Source organism: Accipiter gentilis, chromosome 26 (genome assembly GCF_929443795.1).
Source record: "Accipiter gentilis chromosome 26, bAccGen1.1, whole genome shotgun sequence".
In the NCBI taxonomy this organism is placed as follows: domain Eukaryota; kingdom Metazoa; phylum Chordata; class Aves; order Accipitriformes; family Accipitridae; genus Astur; species Astur gentilis.
Window position 1 is genome coordinate 8,215,700 of NC_064905.1, and position 20,761 is coordinate 8,236,460.

The window sequence follows — 20,761 nt, forward strand, 5'->3', positions numbered from 1 at the left end:
GCCGTAAGTTTGCCTTTTCAGAAAAAAGCTTCTGCCGAGAGCAAGCACCGTGACATGCTGAGTCTCTGGGAAAGCAGAGATCCCCAAAGCTGTTGTGCCTGTGGATAGGCTGCAGAGGGATAGTGAATACCAGCAAGATCTTTCAGGGCTAGCACCTTCCTTGTGGGAGAAGGAGCCACACTTTTGCCTTCTCAGAAAAAAGCTTCTGCCGAGAACGAGCACCGTGACATGCTGAGTCTCTGGGAAAGCAGAGATCCCCAAATCTGTTGTGCCTGTGGATAGGCTGCAGAGGGATAGTGAATACCAGCAAGATCTTTCAGGGCTAGCACCTTCCTTGTGGGAGAAGGAGCCACTCTTTTGCCTTCTCAGAAAAAAGCTTCTGCCGAGAACGAGCACCGTGACATGCTGAGTCTCTGGGAAAGCAGAGATCCCCAAAGCTGTTGTGCCTGTGGATAGGCTGCAGAGGGATAGTGAATACCAGCAAGATCTTTCAGGGATAGCACCTTCCTTGTGGGAGAAGGAGCCAGACGTTTGCCTTCTCAGAAAAAGCTTCTGCCGAGAACGAGCACCGTGACATGCTGAGTCTCTGGGAAAGCAGAGATCCCCAAAGCTGTTGTGCCTGTGGATAGGCTGCAGAGGGATAGTGAATACCAGCAAGATCTTTCAGGGCTAGCACCTTCCTTGTGGGAGAAGGAGCCACACTTTTGCCTTCTCAGAAAAAAGCTTCTGCCGAGAACGAGCACCGTGACATGCTGAGTCTCTGGGAAAGCAGAGATCCCCAAAGCTGTTGTGCCTGTGGATAGGCTGCAGAGGGATAGTGAATACCAGCAAGATCTTTCAGGGCTAGCACCTTCCTTGTGGGAGAAGGAGCCGTAAGTTTGCCTTTTCAGAAAAAAGCTTCTGCCGAGAGCAAGCACCGTGACATGCTGAGTCTCTGGGAAAGCAGAGATCCCCAAAGCTGTTGTGCCTGTGGATAGGCTGCAGAGGGATAGTGAATACCAGCAAGATCTTTCAGGGCTAGCACCTTCCTTGTGGGAGAAGGAGCCACACTTTTGCCTTCTCAGAAAAAAGCTTCTGCCGAGTGCGAGCACCGTGACATGCTGAGTCTCTGGGAAAGCAGAGATCCCCAAAGCTGTTGTGCCTGTGGATAGGCTGCAGAGGGATAGTGAATACCAGCAAGATCTTTCAGGGATAGCACCTTCCTTGTGGGAGAAGGAGCCAGACGTTTGCCTTCTCAGAAAAAGCTTCTGCCGAGAGCGAGCACCGTGACATGCTGAGTCTCTGGGAAAGCAGAGATCCCCAAAGCTGTTGTGCCTGTGGATAGGCTGCAGAGGGATAGTGAATACCAGCAAGATCTTTCAGGGCTAGCACCTTCCTTGTGGGAGAAGGAGCCACACTTTTGCCTTCTCAGAAAAAAGCTTCTGCCGAGAACGAGCACCGTGACATGCTGAGTCTCTGGGAAAGCAGAGATCCCCAAAGCTGTTGTGCCTGTGGATAGGCTGCAGAGGGATAGTGAATACCAGCAAGATCTTTCAGGGATAGCACCTTCCTTGTGGGAGAAGGAGCCAGACGTTTGCCTTCTCAGAAAAAGCTTCTGCCGAGAACGAGCACCGTGACATGCTGAGTCTCTGGGAAAGCAGAGATCCCCAAAGCTGTTGTGCCTGTGGATAGGCTGCAGAGGGATAGTGAATACCAGCAAGATCTTTCAGGGCTAGCACCTTCCTTGTGGGAGAAGGAGCCACACTTTTGCCTTCTCAGAAAAAAGCTTCTGCCGAGAACGAGCACCGTGACATGCTGAGTCTCTGGGAAAGCAGAGATCCCCAAAGCTGTTGTGCCTGTGGATAGGCTGCAGAGGGATAGTGAATACCAGCAAGATCTTTCAGGGCTAGCACCTTCCTTGTGGGAGAAGGAGCCACACTTTTGCCTTCTCAGAAAAAAGCTTCTGCCGAGTGCGAGCACCGTGACATGCTGAGTCTCTGGGAAAGCAGAGATCCCCAAAGCTGTTGTGCCTGTGGATAGGCTGCAGAGGGATAGTGAATACCAGCAAGATCTTTCAGGGCTAGCACCTTCCTTGTGGGAGAAGGAGCCACACTTTTGCCTTCTCAGAAAAAAGCTTCTGCCGAGAGCGAGCACCGTGACATGCTGAGTCTCTGGGAAAGCAGAGATCCCCAAAGCTGTTGTGCCTGTGGATAGGCTGCAGAGGGATAGTGAATACCAGCAAGATCTTTCAGGGCTAGCACCTTCCTTGTGGGAGAAGGAGCCACACTTTTGCCTTCTCAGAAAAAAGCTTCTGCCGAGAACGAGCACCGTGACATGCTGAGTCTCTGGGAAAGCAGAGATCCCCAAAGCTGTTGTGCCTGTGGATAGGCTGCAGAGGGATAGTGAATACCAGCAAGATCTTTCAGGGCTAGCACCTTCCTTGTGGGAGAAGGAGCCACACTTTTGCCTTCTCAGAAAAAAGCTTCTGCCGAGAACGAGCACCGTGACATGCTGAGTCTCTGGGAAAGCAGAGATCCCCAAAGCTGTTGTGCCTGTGGATAGGCTGCAGAGGGATAGTGAATACCAGCAAGATCTTTCAGGGCTAGCACCTTCCTTGTGGGAGAAGGAGCCACACTTTTGCCTTTTCAGAAAAAAGCTTCTGCCGAGTGCGAGCACCGTGACATGCTGAGTCTCTGGGAAAGCAGAGATCCCCAAAGCTGTTGTGCCTGTGGATAGGCTGCAGAGGGATAGTGAATACCAGCAAGATCTTTCAGGGCTAGCACCTTCCTTGTGGGAGAAGGAGCCACACTTTTGCCTTCTCAGAAAAAAGCTTCTGCCGAGAGCGAGCACCGTGACATGCTGAGTCTCTGGGAAAGCAGAGATCCCCAAAGCTGTTGTGCCTGTGGATAGGCTGCAGAGGGATAGTGAATACCAGCAAGATCTTTCAGGGCTAGCACCTTCCTTGTGGGAGAAGGAGCCACACTTTTGCCTTCTCAGAAAAAAGCTTCTGCCGAGAACGAGCACCGTGACATGCTGAGTCTCTGGGAAAGCAGAGATCCCCAAAGCTGTTGTGCCTGTGGATAGGCTGCAGAGGGATAGTGAATACCAGCAAGATCTTTCAGGGATAGCACCTTCCTTGTGGGAGAAGGAGCCAGACGTTTGCCTTCTCAGAAAAAGCTTCTGCCGAGAGCGAGCACCGTGACATGCTGAGTCTCTGGGAAAGCAGAGATCCCCAAAGCTGTTGTGCCTGTGGATAGGCTGCAGAGGGATAGTGAATACCAGCAAGATCTTTCAGGGCTGGCACCTTCCTTGTGGGAGAAGGAGCCGTAAGTTTGCCTTTTCAGAAAAAAGCTTCTGCCGAGAGCAAGCACCGTGACATGCTGAGTCTCTGGGAAAGCAGAGATCCCCAAAGCTGTTGTGCCTGTGGATAGGCTGCAGAGGGATAGTGAATACCAGCAAGATCTTTCAGGGCTAGCACCTTCCTTGTGGGAGAAGGAGCCACACTTTTGCCTTCTCAGAAAAAAGCTTCTGCCGAGAACGAGCACCGTGACATGCTGAGTCTCTGGGGAAGCAGAGATCCCCAGTGCTGTTGTGCCTGTGGATAGGCTGGAGGGGGCGGTGAAGACCACAAAATCTTCAGGGCTGGCACTTTTCTTTCGGTAGAAGGAGCCAGACGTTTGCCTTTTCAGAAAAAGTTTCTGCCTAGAAAGAGCACCATGAAATGCTGAGTCTCTGGGAAAGCAGAGATCCCCAAAGCTGTTGTGCCTGTGGATAGGCTGCAGAGGGATAGTGAATACCAGCAAGATCTTTCAGGGATAGCACCTTCCTTGTGGGAGAAGGAGCCAGACGTTTGCCTTTTCAGAAAAAAGCTTCTGCCGAGAACGAGCACCGTGACATGCTGAGTCTCTGGGAAAGCAGAGATCCCCAAAGCTGTTGTGCCTGTGGATAGGCTGCAGAGGGATAGTGAATACCAGCAAGATCTTTCAGGGCTAGCACCTTCCTTGTGGGAGAAGGAGCCGTAAGTTTGCCTTTTCAGAAAAAAGCTTCTGCCGAGAGCGAGCACCGTGACATGCTGAGTCTCTGGGAAAGCAGAGATCCCCAAAGCTGTTGTGCCTGTGGATAGGCTGCAGAGGGATAGTGAATACCAGCAAGATCTTTCAGGGCTAGCACCTTCCTTGTGGGAGAAGGAGCCACACTTTTGCCTTCTCAGAAAAAAGCTTCTGCCGAGAACGAGCACCGTGACATGCTGAGTCTCTGGGAAAGCAGAGATCCCCAAAGCTGTTGTGCCTGTGGATAGGCTGCAGAGGGATAGTGAATACCAGCAAGATCTTTCAGGGCTAGCACCTTCCTTGTGGGAGAAGGAGCCACACTTTTGCCTTCTCAGAAAAAAGCTTCTGCCGAGAGCGAGCACCGTAACATGCTGAGTCTCTGGGAAAGCAGAGATCCCCAAAGCTGTTGTGCCTGTGGATAGGCTGCAGAGGGATAGTGAATACCAGCAAGATCTTTCAGGGCTAGCACCTTCCTTGTGGGAGAAGGAGCCGTAAGTTTGCCTTTTCAGAAAAAAGCTTCTGCCGAGAGCGAGCACCGTGACATGCTGAGTCTCTGGGAAAGCAGAGATCCCCAAAGCTGTTGTGCCTGTGGATAGGCTGCAGAGGGATAGTGAATACCAGCAAGATCTTTCAGGGCTAGCACCTTCCTTGTGGGAGAAGGAGCCACACTTTTGCCTTCTCAGAAAAAAGCTTCTGCCGAGAGCGAGCACCGTGACATGCTGAGTCTCTGGGAAAGCAGAGATCCCCAAAGCTGTTGTGCCTGTGGATAGGCTGCAGAGGGATAGTGAATACCAGCAAGATCTTTCAGGGCTAGCACCTTCCTTGTGGGAGAAGGAGCCACACTTTTGCCTTCTCAGAAAAAAGCTTCTGCCGAGAACGAGCACCGTGACATGCTGAGTCTCTGGGAAAGCAGAGATCCCCAAAGCTGTTGTGCCTGTGGATAGGCTGCAGAGGGATAGTGAATACCAGCAAGATCTTTCAGGGCTAGCACCTTCCTTGTGGGAGAAGGAGCCACACTTTTGCCTTCTCAGAAAAAAGCTTCTGCCGAGAACGAGCACCGTGACATGCTGAGTCTCTGGGAAAGCAGAGATCCCCAAAGCTGTTGTGCCTGTGGATAGGCTGCAGAGGGATAGTGAATACCAGCAAGATCTTTCAGGGCTAGCACCTTCCTTGTGGGAGAAGGAGCCGTAAGTTTGCCTTTTCAGAAAAAAGCTTCTGCCGAGAGCAAGCACCGTGACATGCTGAGTCTCTGGGAAAGCAGAGATCCCCAAAGCTGTTGTGCCTGTGGATAGGCTGCAGAGGGATAGTGAATACCAGCAAGATCTTTCAGGGCTAGCACCTTCCTTGTGGGAGAAGGAGCCACACTTTTGCCTTCTCAGAAAAAAGCTTCTGCCGAGAACGAGCACCGTGACATGCTGAGTCTCTGGGAAAGCAGAGATCCCCAAAGCTGTTGTGCCTGTGGATAGGCTGCAGAGGGATAGTGAATACCAGCAAGATCTTTCAGGGCTAGCACCTTCCTTGTGGGAGAAGGAGCCACACTTTTGCCTTCTCAGAAAAAAGCTTCTGCCGAGAACGAGCACCGTGACATGCTGAGTCTCTGGGAAAGCAGAGATCCCCAAAGCTGTTGTGCCTGTGGATAGGCTGCAGAGGGATAGTGAATACCAGCAAGATCTTTCAGGGCTAGCACCTTCCTTGTGGGAGAAGGAGCCACACTTTTGCCTTCTCAGAAAAAAGCTTCTGCCGAGAACGAGCACCGTGACATGCTGAGTCTCTGGGAAAGCAGAGATCCCCAAAGCTGTTGTGCCTGTGGATAGGCTGCAGAGGGATAGTGAATACCAGCAAGATCTTTCAGGGATAGCACCTTCCTTGTGGGAGAAGGAGCCAGACGTTTGCCTTCTCAGAAAAAGCTTCTGCCGAGAACGAGCACCGTGACATGCTGAGTCTCTGGGAAAGCAGAGATCCCCAAAGCTGTTGTGCCTGTGGATAGGCTGCAGAGGGATAGTGAATACCAGCAAGATCTTTCAGGGCTAGCACCTTCCTTGTGGGAGAAGGAGCCACACTTTTGCCTTCTCAGAAAAAAGCTTCTGCCGAGAACGAGCACCGTGACATGCTGAGTCTCTGGGAAAGCAGAGATCCCCAAAGCTGTTGTGCCTGTGGATAGGCTGCAGAGGGATAGTGAATACCAGCAAGATCTTTCAGGGCTAGCACCTTCCTTGTGGGAGAAGGAGCCACACTTTTGCCTTCTCAGAAAAAAGCTTCTGCCGAGAACGAGCACCGTGACATGCTGAGTCTCTGGGAAAGCAGAGATCCCCAAAGCTGTTGTGCCTGTGGATAGGCTGCAGAGGGATAGTGAATACCAGCAAGATCTTTCAGGGCTAGCACCTTCCTTGTGGGAGAAGGAGCCGTAAGTTTGCCTTTTCAGAAAAAAGCTTCTGCCGAGAGCAAGCACCGTGACATGCTGAGTCTCTGGGAAAGCAGAGATCCCCAAAGCTGTTGTGCCTGTGGATAGGCTGCAGAGGGATAGTGAATACCAGCAAGATCTTTCAGGGCTAGCACCTTCCTTGTGGGAGAAGGAGCCACACTTTTGCCTTTTCAGAAAAAAGCTTCTGCCGAGTGCGAGCACCGTGACATGCTGAGTCTCTGGGAAAGCAGAGATCCCCAAAGCTGTTGTGCCTGTGGATAGGCTGCAGAGGGATAGTGAATACCAGCAAGATCTTTCAGGGCTAGCACCTTCCTTGTGGGAGAAGGAGCCACACTTTTGCCTTCTCAGAAAAAAGCTTCTGCCGAGAACGAGCACCGTGACATGCTGAGTCTCTGGGAAAGCAGAGATCCCCAAAGCTGTTGTGCCTGTGGATAGGCTGCAGAGGGATAGTGAATACCAGCAAGATCTTTCAGGGCTAGCACCTTCCTTGTGGGAGAAGGAGCCGTAAGTTTGCCTTTTCAGAAAAAAGCTTCTGCCGAGAGCAAGCACCGTGACATGCTGAGTCTCTGGGAAAGCAGAGATCCCCAAAGCTGTTGTGCCTGTGGATAGGCTGCAGAGGGATAGTGAATACCAGCAAGATCTTTCAGGGCTAGCACCTTCCTTGTGGGAGAAGGAGCCACACTTTTGCCTTCTCAGAAAAAAGCTTCTGCCGAGAACGAGCACCGTGACATGCTGAGTCTCTGGGAAAGCAGAGATCCCCAAAGCTGTTGTGCCTGTGGATAGGCTGCAGAGGGATAGTGAATACCAGCAAGATCTTTCAGGGCTAGCACCTTCCTTGTGGGAGAAGGAGCCACACTTTTGCCTTCTCAGAAAAAAGCTTCTGCCGAGAACGAGCACCGTGACATGCTGAGTCTCTGGGAAAGCAGAGATCCCCAAAGCTGTTGTGCCTGTGGATAGGCTGCAGAGGGATAGTGAATACCAGCAAGATCTTTCAGGGCTAGCACCTTCCTTGTGGGAGAAGGAGCCACACTTTTGCCTTCTCAGAAAAAAGCTTCTGCCGAGAACGAGCACCGTGACATGCTGAGTTTCTGGGAAAGCAGAGATCCCCAAAGCTGTTGTGCCTGTGGATAGGCTGCAGAGGGATAGTGAATACCAGCAAGATCTTTCAGGGATAGCACCTTCCTTGTGGGAGAAGGAGCCAGACGTTTGCCTTCTCAGAAAAAGCTTCTGCCGAGAACGAGCACCGTGACATGCTGAGTCTCTGGGAAAGCAGAGATCCCCAAAGCTGTTGTGCCTGTGGATAGGCTGCAGAGGGATAGTGAATACCAGCAAGATCTTTCAGGGCTAGCACCTTCCTTGTGGGAGAAGGAGCCACACTTTTGCCTTCTCAGAAAAAAGCTTCTGCCGAGAACGAGCACCGTGACATGCTGAGTCTCTGGGAAAGCAGAGATCCCCAAAGCTGTTGTGCCTGTGGATAGGCTGCAGAGGGATAGTGAATACCAGCAAGATCTTTCAGGGCTAGCACCTTCCTTGTGGGAGAAGGAGCCACACTTTTGCCTTCTCAGAAAAAAGCTTCTGCCGAGAACGAGCACCGTGACATGCTGAGTCTCTGGGAAAGCAGAGATCCCCAAAGCTGTTGTGCCTGTGGATAGGCTGCAGAGGGATAGTGAATACCAGCAAGATCTTTCAGGGCTAGCACCTTCCTTGTGGGAGAAGGAGCCGTAAGTTTGCCTTTTCAGAAAAAAGCTTCTGCCGAGAGCAAGCACCGTGACATGCTGAGTCTCTGGGAAAGCAGAGATCCCCAAAGCTGTTGTGCCTGTGGATAGGCTGCAGAGGGATAGTGAATACCAGCAAGATCTTTCAGGGCTAGCACCTTCCTTGTGGGAGAAGGAGCCACACTTTTGCCTTCTCAGAAAAAAGCTTCTGCCGAGAGCGAGCACCGTGACATGCTGAGTCTCTGGGAAAGCAGAGATCCCCAAAGCTGTTGTGCCTGTGGATAGGCTGCAGAGGGATAGTGAATACCAGCAAGATCTTTCAGGGCTAGCACCTTCCTTGTGGGAGAAGGAGCCACACTTTTGCCTTCTCAGAAAAAAGCTTCTGCCGAGAACGAGCACCGTGACATGCTGAGTCTCTGGGAAAGCAGAGATCCCCAAAGCTGTTGTGCCTGTGGATAGGCTGCAGAGGGATAGCGAATACCAGCAAGATCTTTCAGGGATAGCACCTTCCTTGTGGGAGAAGGAGCCAGACGTTTGCCTTCTCAGAAAAAGCTTCTGCCGAGAACGAGCACCGTGACATGCTGAGTCTCTGGGAAAGCAGAGATCCCCAAAGCTGTTGTGCCTGTGGATAGGCTGCAGAGGGATAGTGAATACCAGCAAGATCTTTCAGGGCTGGCACCTTCCTTGTGGGAGAAGGAGCCGTAAGTTTGCCTTTTCAGAAAAAAGCTTCTGCCGAGAGCAAGCACCGTGACATGCTGAGTCTCTGGGAAAGCAGAGATCCCCAAAGCTGTTGTGCCTGTGGATAGGCTGCAGAGGGATAGTGAATACCAGCAAGATCTTTCAGGGCTAGCACCTTCCTTGTGGGAGAAGGAGCCACACTTTTGCCTTCTCAGAAAAAAGCTTCTGCCGAGAACGAGCACCGTGACATGCTGAGTCTCTGGGGAAGCAGAGATCCCCAGTGCTGTTGTGCCTGTGGATAGGCTGGAGGGGGCGGTGAAGACCACAAAATCTTCAGGGCTGGCACTTTTCTTTCGGTAGAAGGAGCCAGACGTTTGCCTTTTCAGAAAAAGTTTCTGCCTAGAAAGAGCACCATGAAATGCTGAGTCTCTGGGAAAGCAGAGATCCCCAAAGCTGTTGTGCCTGTGGATAGGCTGCAGAGGGATAGTGAATACCAGCAAGATCTTTCAGGGATAGCACCTTCCTTGTGGGAGAAGGAGCCAGACGTTTGCCTTTTCAGAAAAAAGCTTCTGCCGAGAACGAGCACCGTGACATGCTGAGTCTCTGGGAAAGCAGAGATCCCCAAAGCTGTTGTGCCTGTGGATAGGCTGCAGAGGGATAGTGAATACCAGCAAGATCTTTCAGGGCTAGCACCTTCCTTGTGGGAGAAGGTGCCGTAAGTTTGCCTTTTCAGAAAAAAGCTTCTGCCGAGAGCGAGCACCGTGACATGCTGAGTCTCTGGGAAAGCAGAGATCCCCAAAGCTGTTGTGCCTGTGGATAGGCTGCAGAGGGATAGTGAATACCAGCAAGATCTTTCAGGGCTAGCACCTTCCTTGTGGGAGAAGGAGCCACACTTTTGCCTTCTCAGAAAAAAGCTTCTGCCGAGAACGAGCACCGTGACATGCTGAGTCTCTGGGAAAGCAGAGATCCCCAAAGCTGTTGTGCCTGTGGATAGGCTGCAGAGGGATAGTGAATACCAGCAAGATCTTTCAGGGCTAGCACCTTCCTTGTGGGAGAAGGAGCCACACTTTTGCCTTCTCAGAAAAAAGCTTCTGCCGAGAGCGAGCACCGTAACATGCTGAGTCTCTGGGAAAGCAGAGATCCCCAAAGCTGTTGTGCCTGTGGATAGGCTGCAGAGGGATAGTGAATACCAGCAAGATCTTTCAGGGCTAGCACCTTCCTTGTGGGAGAAGGAGCCGTAAGTTTGCCTTTTCAGAAAAAAGCTTCTGCCGAGAGCGAGCACCGTGACATGCTGAGTCTCTGGGAAAGCAGAGATCCCCAAAGCTGTTGTGCCTGTGGATAGGCTGCAGAGGGATAGTGAATACCAGCAAGATCTTTCAGGGCTAGCACCTTCCTTGTGGGAGAAGGAGCCACACTTTTGCCTTCTCAGAAAAAAGCTTCTGCCGAGAACGAGCACCGTGACATGCTGAGTCTCTGGGAAAGCAGAGATCCCCAAAGCTGTTGTGCCTGTGGATAGGCTGCAGAGGGATAGTGAATACCAGCAAGATCTTTCAGGGCTAGCACCTTCCTTGTGGGAGAAGGAGCCGTAAGTTTGCCTTTTCAGAAAAAAGCTTCTGCCGAGAACGAGCACCGTGACATGCTGAGTCTCTGGGAAAGCAGAGATCCCCAAAGCTGTTGTGCCTGTGGATAGGCTGCAGAGGGATAGTGAATACCAGCAAGATCTTTCAGGGCTAGCACCTTCCTTGTGGGAGAAGGAGCCACACTTTTGCCTTCTCAGAAAAAAGCTTCTGCCGAGAACGAGCACCGTGACATGCTGAGTCTCTGGGAAAGCAGAGATCCCCAAAGCTGTTGTGCCTGTGGATAGGCTGCAGAGGGATAGTGAATACCAGCAAGATCTTTCAGGGCTAGCACCTTCCTTGTGGGAGAAGGAGCCACACTTTTGCCTTCTCAGAAAAAAGCTTCTGCCGAGAACGAGCACCGTGACATGCTGAGTCTCTGGGAAAGCAGAGATCCCCAAAGCTGTTGTGCCTGTGGATAGGCTGCAGAGGGATAGTGAATACCAGCAAGATCTTTCAGGGCTAGCACCTTCCTTGTGGGAGAAGGAGCCACACTTTTGCCTTCTCAGAAAAAAGCTTCTGCCGAGAACGAGCACCGTGACATGCTGAGTCTCTGGGAAAGCAGAGATCCCCAAAGCTGTTGTGCCTGTGGATAGGCTGCAGAGGGATAGTGAATACCAGCAAGATCTTTCAGGGATAGCACCTTCCTTGTGGGAGAAGGAGCCAGACGTTTGCCTTCTCAGAAAAAGCTTCTGCCGAGAACGAGCACCGTGACATGCTGAGTCTCTGGGAAAGCAGAGATCCCCAAAGCTGTTGTGCCTGTGGATAGGCTGCAGAGGGATAGTGAATACCAGCAAGATCTTTCAGGGATAGCACCTTCCTTGTGGGAGAAGGAGCCACACTTTTGCCTTCTCAGAAAAAAGCTTCTGCCGAGAACGAGCACCGTGACATGCTGAGTCTCTGGGAAAGCAGAGATCCCCAAAGCTGTTGTGCCTGTGGATAGGCTGCAGAGGGATAGTGAATACCAGCAAGATCTTTCAGGGCTAGCACCTTCCTTGTGGGAGAAGGAGCCACACTTTTGCCTTCTCAGAAAAAAGCTTCTGCCGAGAACGAGCACCGTGACATGCTGAGTCTCTGGGAAAGCAGAGATCCCCAAAGCTGTTGTGCCTGTGGATAGGCTGCAGAGGGATAGTGAATACCAGCAAGATCTTTCAGGGCTAGCACCTTCCTTGTGGGAGAAGGAGCCGTAAGTTTGCCTTTTCAGAAAAAAGCTTCTGCCGAGAGCAAGCACCGTGACATGCTGAGTCTCTGGGAAAGCAGAGATCCCCAAAGCTGTTGTGCCTGTGGATAGGCTGCAGAGGGATAGTGAATACCAGCAAGATCTTTCAGGGCTAGCACCTTCCTTGTGGGAGAAGGAGCCACACTTTTGCCTTTTCAGAAAAAAGCTTCTGCCGAGTGCGAGCACCGTGACATGCTGAGTCTCTGGGAAAGCAGAGATCCCCAAAGCTGTTGTGCCTGTGGATAGGCTGCAGAGGGATAGTGAATACCAGCAAGATCTTTCAGGGCTAGCACCTTCCTTGTGGGAGAAGGAGCCACACTTTTGCCTTCTCAGAAAAAAGCTTCTGCCGAGAACGAGCACCGTGACATGCTGAGTCTCTGGGAAAGCAGAGATCCCCAAAGCTGTTGTGCCTGTGGATAGGCTGCAGAGGGATAGTGAATACCAGCAAGATCTTTCAGGGCTAGCACCTTCCTTGTGGGAGAAGGAGCCGTAAGTTTGCCTTTTCAGAAAAAAGCTTCTGCCGAGAGCAAGCACCGTGACATGCTGAGTCTCTGGGAAAGCAGAGATCCCCAAAGCTGTTGTGCCTGTGGATAGGCTGCAGAGGGATAGTGAATACCAGCAAGATCTTTCAGGGCTAGCACCTTCCTTGTGGGAGAAGGAGCCACACTTTTGCCTTCTCAGAAAAAAGCTTCTGCCGAGAACGAGCACCGTGACATGCTGAGTCTCTGGGAAAGCAGAGATCCCCAAAGCTGTTGTGCCTGTGGATAGGCTGCAGAGGGATAGTGAATACCAGCAAGATCTTTCAGGGCTAGCACCTTCCTTGTGGGAGAAGGAGCCGTAAGTTTGCCTTTTCAGAAAAAAGCTTCTGCCGAGAGCAAGCACCGTGACATGCTGAGTCTCTGGGAAAGCAGAGATCCCCAAAGCTGTTGTGCCTGTGGATAGGCTGCAGAGGGATAGTGAATACCAGCAAGATCTTTCAGGGATAGCACCTTCCTTGTGGGAGAAGGAGCCAGACGTTTGCCTTCTCAGAAAAAGCTTCTGCCGAGAACGAGCACCGTGACATGCTGAGTCTCTGGGAAAGCAGAGATCCCCAAAGCTGTTGTGCCTGTGGATAGGCTGCAGAGGGATAGTGAATACCAGCAAGATCTTTCAGGGCTAGCACCTTCCTTGTGGGAGAAGGAGCCACACTTTTGCCTTCTCAGAAAAAAGCTTCTGCCGAGAACGAGCACCGTGACATGCTGAGTCTCTGGGAAAGCAGAGATCCCCAAAGCTGTTGTGCCTGTGGATAGGCTGCAGAGGGATAGTGAATACCAGCAAGATCTTTCAGGGCTAGCACCTTCCTTGTGGGAGAAGGAGCCGTAAGTTTGCCTTTTCAGAAAAAAGCTTCTGCCGAGAGCAAGCACCGTGACATGCTGAGTCTCTGGGAAAGCAGAGATCCCCAAAGCTGTTGTGCCTGTGGATAGGCTGCAGAGGGATAGTGAATACCAGCAAGATCTTTCAGGGATAGCACCTTCCTTGTGGGAGAAGGAGCCAGACGTTTGCCTTCTCAGAAAAAGCTTCTGCCGAGAACGAGCACCGTGACATGCTGAGTCTCTGGGAAAGCAGAGATCCCCAAAGCTGTTGTGCCTGTGGATAGGCTGCAGAGGGATAGTGAATACCAGCAAGATCTTTCAGGGCTAGCACCTTCCTTGTGGGAGAAGGAGCCACACTTTTGCCTTCTCAGAAAAAAGCTTCTGCCGAGAACGAGCACCGTGACATGCTGAGTCTCTGGGAAAGCAGAGATCCCCAAAGCTGTTGTGCCTGTGGATAGGCTGCAGAGGGATAGTGAATACCAGCAAGATCTTTCAGGGCTAGCACCTTCCTTGTGGGAGAAGGAGCCGTAAGTTTGCCTTTTCAGAAAAAAGCTTCTGCCGAGAGCAAGCACCGTGACATGCTGAGTCTCTGGGAAAGCAGAGATCCCCAAAGCTGTTGTGCCTGTGGATAGGCTGCAGAGGGATAGTGAATACCAGCAAGATCTTTCAGGGATAGCACCTTCCTTGTGGGAGAAGGAGCCAGACGTTTGCCTTCTCAGAAAAAGCTTCTGCCGAGAACGAGCACCGTGACATGCTGAGTCTCTGGGAAAGCAGAGATCCCCAAAGCTGTTGTGCCTGTGGATAGGCTGCAGAGGGATAGTGAATACCAGCAAGATCTTTCAGGGCTAGCACCTTCCTTGTGGGAGAAGGAGCCACACTTTTGCCTTCTCAGAAAAAAGCTTCTGCCGAGAACGAGCACCGTGACATGCTGAGTCTCTGGGAAAGCAGAGATCCCCAAAGCTGTTGTGCCTGTGGATAGGCTGCAGAGGGATAGTGAATACCAGCAAGATCTTTCAGGGCTAGCACCTTCCTTGTGGGAGAAGGAGCCACACTTTTGCCTTCTCAGAAAAAAGCTTCTGCCGAGAACGAGCACCGTGACATGCTGAGTCTCTGGGAAAGCAGAGATCCCCAAAGCTGTTGTGCCTGTGGATAGGCTGCAGAGGGATAGTGAATACCAGCAAGATCTTTCAGGGCTAGCACCTTCCTTGTGGGAGAAGGAGCCGTAAGTTTGCCTTTTCAGAAAAAAGCTTCTGCCGAGAGCAAGCACCGTGACATGCTGAGTCTCTGGGAAAGCAGAGATCCCCAAAGCTGTTGTGCCTGTGGATAGGCTGCAGAGGGATAGTGAATACCAGCAAGATCTTTCAGGGCTAGCACCTTCCTTGTGGGAGAAGGAGCCACACTTTTGCCTTCTCAGAAAAAAGCTTCTGCCGAGAGGGAGCACCGTGACATGCTGAGTCTCTGGGAAAGCAGAGATCCCCAAAGCTGTTGTGCCTGTGGATAGGCTGCAGAGGGATAGTGAATACCAGCAAGATCTTTCAGGGCTAGCACCTTCCTTGTGGGAGAAGGAGCCACACTTTTGCCTTCTCAGAAAAAAGCTTCTGCCGAGAACGAGCACCGTGACATGCTGAGTCTCTGGGAAAGCAGAGATCCCCAAAGCTGTTGTGCCTGTGGATAGGCTGCAGAGGGATAGCGAATACCAGCAAGATCTTTCAGGGATAGCACCTTCCTTGTGGGAGAAGGAGCCAGACGTTTGCCTTCTCAGAAAAAGCTTCTGCCGAGAACGAGCACCGTGACATGCTGAGTCTCTGGGAAAGCAGAGATCCCCAAAGCTGTTGTGCCTGTGGATAGGCTGCAGAGGGATAGTGAATACCAGCAAGATCTTTCAGGGCTGGCACCTTCCTTGTGGGAGAAGGAGCCGTAAGTTTGCCTTTTCAGAAAAAAGCTTCTGCCGAGAGCAAGCACCGTGACATGCTGAGTCTCTGGGAAAGCAGAGATCCCCAAAGCTGTTGTGCCTGTGGATAGGCTGCAGAGGGATAGTGAATACCAGCAAGATCTTTCAGGGCTAGCACCTTCCTTGTGGGAGAAGGAGCCACACTTTTGCCTTCTCAGAAAAAAGCTTCTGCCGAGAACGAGCACCGTGACATGCTGAGTCTCTGGGGAAGCAGAGATCCCCAGTGCTGTTGTGCCTGTGGATAGGCTGGAGGGGGCGGTGAAGACCACAAAATCTTCAGGGCTGGCACTTTTCTTTCGGTAGAAGGAGCCAGACGTTTGCCTTTTCAGAAAAAGTTTCTGCCTAGAAAGAGCACCATGAAATGCTGAGTCTCTGGGAAAGCAGAGATCCCCAAAGCTGTTGTGCCTGTGGATAGGCTGCAGAGGGATAGTGAATACCAGCAAGATCTTTCAGGGATAGCACCTTCCTTGTGGGAGAAGGAGCCAGACGTTTGCCTTTTCAGAAAAAAGCTTCTGCCGAGAACGAGCACCGTGACATGCTGAGTCTCTGGGAAAGCAGAGATCCCCAAAGCTGTTGTGCCTGTGGATAGGCTGCAGAGGGATAGTGAATACCAGCAAGATCTTTCAGGGCTAGCACCTTCCTTGTGGGAGAAGGAGCCGTAAGTTTGCCTTTTCAGAAAAAAGCTTCTGCCGAGAGCGAGCACCGTGACATGCTGAGTCTCTGGGAAAGCAGAGATCCCCAAAGCTGTTGTGCCTGTGGATAGGCTGCAGAGGGATAGTGAATACCAGCAAGATCTTTCAGGGCTAGCACCTTCCTTGTGGGAGAAGGAGCCACACTTTTGCCTTCTCAGAAAAAAGCTTCTGCCGAGAACGAGCACCGTGACATGCTGAGTCTCTGGGAAAGCAGAGATCCCCAAAGCTGTTGTGCCTGTGGATAGGCTGCAGAGGGATAGTGAATACCAGCAAGATCTTTCAGGGCTAGCACCTTCCTTGTGGGAGAAGGAGCCACACTTTTGCCTTCTCAGAAAAAAGCTTCTGCCGAGAGCGAGCACCGTAACATGCTGAGTCTCTGGGAAAGCAGAGATCCCCAAAGCTGTTGTGCCTGTGGATAGGCTGCAGAGGGATAGTGAATACCAGCAAGATCTTTCAGGGCTAGCACCTTCCTTGTGGGAGAAGGAGCCGTAAGTTTGCCTTTTCAGAAAAAAGCTTCTGCCGAGAGCGAGCACCGTGACATGCTGAGTCTCTGGGAAAGCAGAGATCCCCAAAGCTGTTGTGCCTGTGGATAGGCTGCAGAGGGATAGTGAATACCAGCAAGATCTTTCAGGGCTAGCACCTTCCTTGTGGGAGAAGGAGCCACACTTTTGCCTTCTCAGAAAAAAGCTTCTGCCGAGAACGAGCACCGTGACATGCTGAGTCTCTGGGAAAGCAGAGATCCCCAAAGCTGTTGTGCCTGTGGATAGGCTGCAGAGGGATAGTGAATACCAGCAAGATCTTTCAGGGATAGCACCTTCCTTGTGGGAGAAGGAGCCGTAAGTTTGCCTTTTCAGAAAAAAGCTTCTGCCGAGAACGAGCACCGTGACATGCTGAGTCTCTGGGAAAGCAGAGATCCCCAAAGCTGTTGTGCCTGTGGATAGGCTGCAGAGGGATAGTGAATACCAGCAAGATCTTTCAGGGCTAGCACCTTCCTTGTGGGAGAAGGAGCCACACTTTTGCCTTCTCAGAAAAAAGCTTCTGCCGAGAACGAGCACCGTGACATGCTGAGTCTCTGGGAAAGCAGAGATCCCCAAAGCTGTTGTGCCTGTGGATAGGCTGCAGAGGGATAGTGAATACCAGCAAGATCTTTCAGGGCTAGCACCTTCCTTGTGGGAGAAGGAGCCACACTTTTGCCTTCTCAGAAAAAAGCTTCTGCCGAGAACGAGCACCGTGACATGCTGAGTCTCTGGGAAAGCAGAGATCCCCAAAGCTGTTGTGCCTGTGGATAGGCTGCAGAGGGATAGTGAATACCAGCAAGATCTTTCAGGGCTAGCACCTTCCTTGTGGGAGAAGGAGCCACACTTTTGCCTTCTCAGAAAAAAGCTTCTGCCGAGAACGAGCACCGTGACATGCTGAGTCTCTGGGAAAGCAGAGATCCCCAAAGCTGTTGTGCCTGTGGATAGGCTGCAGAGGGATAGTGAATACCAGCAAGATCTTTCAGGGATAGCACCTTCCTTGTGGGAGAAGGAGCCAGACGTTTGCCTTCTCAGAAAAAGCTTCTGCCGAGAACGAGCACCGTGACATGCTGAGTCTCTGGGAAAGCAGAGATCCCCAAAGCTGTTGTGCCTGTGGATAGGCTGCAGAGGGATAGTGAATACCAGCAAGATCTTTCAGGGCTAGCACCTTCCTTGTGGGAGAAGGAGCCACACTTTTGCCTTCTCAGAAAAAAGCTTCTGCCGAGAACGAGCACCGTGACATGCTGAGTCTCTGGGAAAGCAGAGATCCCCAAAGCTGTTGTGCCTGTGGATAGGCTGCAGAGGGATAGTGAATACCAGCAAGATCTTTCAGGGCTAGCACCTTCCTTGTGGGAGAAGGAGCCACACTTTTGCCTTCTCAGAAAAAAGCTTCTGCCGAGAACGAGCACCGTGACATGCTGAGTCTCTGGGAAAGCAGAGATCCCCAAAGCTGTTGTGCCTGTGGATAGGCTGCAGAGGGATAGTGAATACCAGCAAGATCTTTCAGGGCTAGCACCTTCCTTGTGGGAGAAGGAGCCGTAAGTTTGCCTTTTCAGAAAAAAGCTTCTGCCGAGAGCAAGCACCGTGACATGCTGAGTCTCTGGGAAAGCAGAGATCCCCAAAGCTGTTGTGCCTGTGGATAGGCTGCAGAGGGATAGTGAATACCAGCAAGATCTTTCAGGGCTAGCACCTTCCTTGTGGGAGAAGGAGCCACACTTTTGCCTTTTCAGAAAAAAGCTTCTGCCGAGTGCGAGCACCGTGACATGCTGAGTCTCTGGGAAAGCAGAGATCCCCAAAGCTGTTGTGCCTGTGGATAGGCTGCAGAGGGATAGTGAATACCAGCAAGATCTTTCAGGGCTAGCACCTTCCTTGTGGGAGAAGGAGCCACACTTTTGCCTTCTCAGAAAAAAGCTTCTGCCGAGAACGAGCACCGTGACATGCTGAGTCTCTGGGAAAGCAGAGATCCCCAAAGCTGTTGTGCCTGTGGATAGGCTGCAGAGGGATAGTGAATACCAGCAAGATCTTTCAGGGCTAGCACCTTCCTTGTGGGAGAAGGAGCCGTAAGTTTGCCTTTTCAGAAAAAAGCTTCTGCCGAGAGCAAGCACCGTGACATGCTGAGTCTCTGGGAAAGCAGAGATCCCCAAAGCTGTTGTGCCTGTGGATAGGCTGCAGAGGGATAGTGAATACCAGCAAGATCTTTCAGGGCTAGCACCTTCCTTGTGGGAGAAGGAGCCACACTTTTGCCTTCTCAGAAAAAAGCTTCTGCCGAGAACGAGCACCGTGACATGCTGAGTCTCTGGGAAAGCAGAGATCCCCAAAGCTGTTGTGCCTGTGGATAGGCTGCAGAGGGATAGTGAATACCAGCAAGATCTTTCAGGGCTAGCACCTTCCTTGTGGGAGAAGGAGCCACACTTTTGCCTTCTCAGAAAAAAGCTTCTGCCGAGAACGAGCACCGTGACATGCTGAGTCTCTGGGAAAGCAGAGATCCCCAAAGCTGTTGTGCCTGTGGATAGGCTGCAGAGGGATAGTGAATACCAGCAAGATCTTTCAGGGCTAGCACCTTCCTTGTGGGAGAAGGAGCCACACTTTTGCCTTCTCAGAAAAAAGCTTCTGCCGAGAACGAGCACCGTGACATGCTGAGTCTCTGGGAAAGCAGAGATCCCCAAAGCTGTTGTGCCTGTGGATAGGCTGCAGAGGGATAGTGAATACCAGCAAGATCTTTCAGGGATAGCACCTTCCTTGTGGGAGAAGGAGCCAGACGTTTGCCTTCTCAGAAAAAGCTTCTGCCGAGAACGAGCACCGTGACATGCTGAGTCTCTGGGAAAGCAGAGATCCCCAAAGCTGTTGTGCCTGTGGATAGGCTGCAGAGGGATAGTGAATACCAGCAAGATCTTTCAGGGCTAGCACCTTCCTTGTGGGAGAAGGAGCCACACTTTTGCCTTCTCAGAAAAAAGCTTCTGCCGAGAACGAGCACCGTGACATGCTGAGTCTCTGGGAAAGCAGAGATCCCCAAAGCTGTTGTGCCTGTGGATAGGCTGCAGAGGGATAGTGAATACCAGCAAGATCTTTCAGGGCTAGCACCTTCCTTGTGGGAGAAGGAGCCACACTTTTGCCTTCTCAGAAAAAAGCTTCTGCCGAGAACGAGCACCGTGACATGCTGAGTCTCTGGGAAAGCAGAGATCCCCAAAGCTGTTGTGCCTGTGGATAGGCTGCAGAGGGATAGTGAATACCAGCAAGATCTTTCAGGGCTAGCACCTTCCTTGTGGGAGAAGGAGCCGTAAGTTTGCCTTTTCAGAAAAAAGCTTCTGCCGAGAGCAAGCACCGTGACATGCTGAGTCTCTGGGAAAGCAGAGATCCCCAAAGCTGTTGTGCCTGTGGATAGGCTGCAGAGGGATAGTGAATACCAGCAAGATCTTTCAGGGCTAGCACCTTCCTTGTGGGAGAAGGAGCCACACTTTTGCCTTCTCAGAAAAAAGCTTCTGCCGAGAGCGAGCACCGTGACATGCTGAGTCTCTGGGAAAGCAGAGATCCCCAAAGCTGTTGTGCCTGTGGATAGGCTGCAGAGGGATAGTGAATACCAGCAAGATCTTTCAGGGCTAGCACCTTCCTTGTGGGAGAAGGAGCCACACTTTTGCCTTCTCAGAAAAAAGCTTCTGCCGAGAACGAGCACCGTGACATGCTGAGTCTCTGGGAAAGCAGAGATCCCCAAAGCTGTTGTGCCTGTGGATAGGCTGCAGAGGGATAGCGAATACCAGCAAGATCTTTCAGGGATAGCACCTTCCTTGTGGGAGAAGGAGCCAGACGTTTGCCTTCTCAGAAAAAGCTTCTGCCGAGAACGAGCACCGTGACATGCTGAGTCTCTGGGAAAGCAGAGATCCCCAAAGCTGTTGTGCCTGTGGATAGGCTGCAGAGGGATAGTGAATACCAGCAAGATCTTTCAGGGCTGGAACCTTCCTTGTGGGAGAAGGAGCCGTAAGTTTGCCTTTTCAGAAAAAAGCTTCTGCCGAGAGCAAGCACCGTGACATGCTGAGTCTCTGGGAAAGCAGAGATCCCCAAAGCTGTTGTGCCTGTGGATAGGCTGCAGAGGGATAGTGAATACCAGCAAGATCTTTCAGGGCTAGCACCTTCCTTGTGGGAGAAGGAGCCACACTTTTGCCTTCTCAGAAAAAAGCTTCTGCCGAGAACGAGCACCGTGACATGCTGAGTCTCTGGGAAAGCAGAGATCCCCAAAGCTGTTGTGCCTGTGGATAGGCTGCAGAGGGATAGTGAATACCAGCAAGATCTTTCAGGGCTAGCACCTTCCTTGTGGGAGAAGGAGCCACACTTTTGCCTTCTCAGAAAAAAGCTTCTGCCGAGAACGAGCACCGTGACATGCTGAGTCTCTGGGAAAGCAGAGATCCCCAAAGCTGTTGTGCCTGTGGATAGGCTGCAGAGGGATAGTGAATACCAGCAAGATCTTTCAGGGATAGCACCTTCCTTGTGGGAGAAGGAGCCAGACGTTTGCCTTCTCAGAAAAAGCTTCTGCCGAGAACGAGCACCGTGCCCCAAAGCTGTTGTGCCTGTGGATAGGCTG